Source organism: Emys orbicularis, chromosome 7 (genome assembly GCF_028017835.1).
Source record: "Emys orbicularis isolate rEmyOrb1 chromosome 7, rEmyOrb1.hap1, whole genome shotgun sequence".
Lineage (NCBI taxonomy): Eukaryota > Metazoa > Chordata > Testudines > Emydidae > Emys > Emys orbicularis.
In genome coordinates this window covers 1,138,962-1,139,746 of record NC_088689.1, presented here as the reverse complement: position 1 = coordinate 1,139,746, position 785 = coordinate 1,138,962, and positions in this window count along the sequence as shown.

The window sequence follows — 785 nt, the reverse complement described above, 5'->3', positions numbered from 1 at the left end:
AAAACCTCCAGGAAAGTAGTGGGCTGAGCAGCGGGGCCTGTGGGTCTGAGCCCCTGGTGTTGGCTGTTACAGTGAGCTGCAGGCTGTGGGGTTACCAAGTTGGGAGCTGGGCTGGGAAGGGCTCACTGGGGTGCTGGCGCCATCTTGGCGCAGTGTCGTGTTCCCTGTGGGGCAGTATGTCGTAGCCGGGGGGGAGGAGGGGGAGGCGTATTAACTAGCCTTGCTCGGGGCACCCCAGTCCTTCCTTTCCTGAGGTCAGAGTCACCTTAGCACTGGGGAGAGTGTCTGGCACTGTGGTCTGTGCGCTGTGTGTCCCCTACGGGCGCCGCGCTGCGCGATCCAGGGCTTCCGGGGCTCAGGCCATTTGTTTATTTGATAACTCCAGGGCCAGGGAGAGGAGGGATAGTTTGTTGGAGGCCCTGGAGCCCTGGGGTTTGAGTGAGCGGTGTAGAGACCTGGCTTGTGGGGTTGCAGCACCACTCACTCCAATTCAGCCTGGCCACCCCCGTGGGGAGGGAAGGGCAGCAGGGCCCAGCCTGTGGGACAGGAGCTGCTGCGGCAGGGCAAGTGTGGGGCAGGCTGGCTCTCCAGCCCCCTCCCCAGGGCCCCTTTTGTCTCCATGGTGATGGGTTGGAAGGGAGAGGGCCTTAGTTTGGGATTTTGTCCCAGGCCCCCAACTGCCCGCCTGGCCCAGGGGTCCCGTCGGCCCGGCCCGGGGGTCCTGTAGCACTGCTGTTGTGGCAATGAATGAATGCTCTCTCTCCCTTGCAGGCGGAAGTGGCACC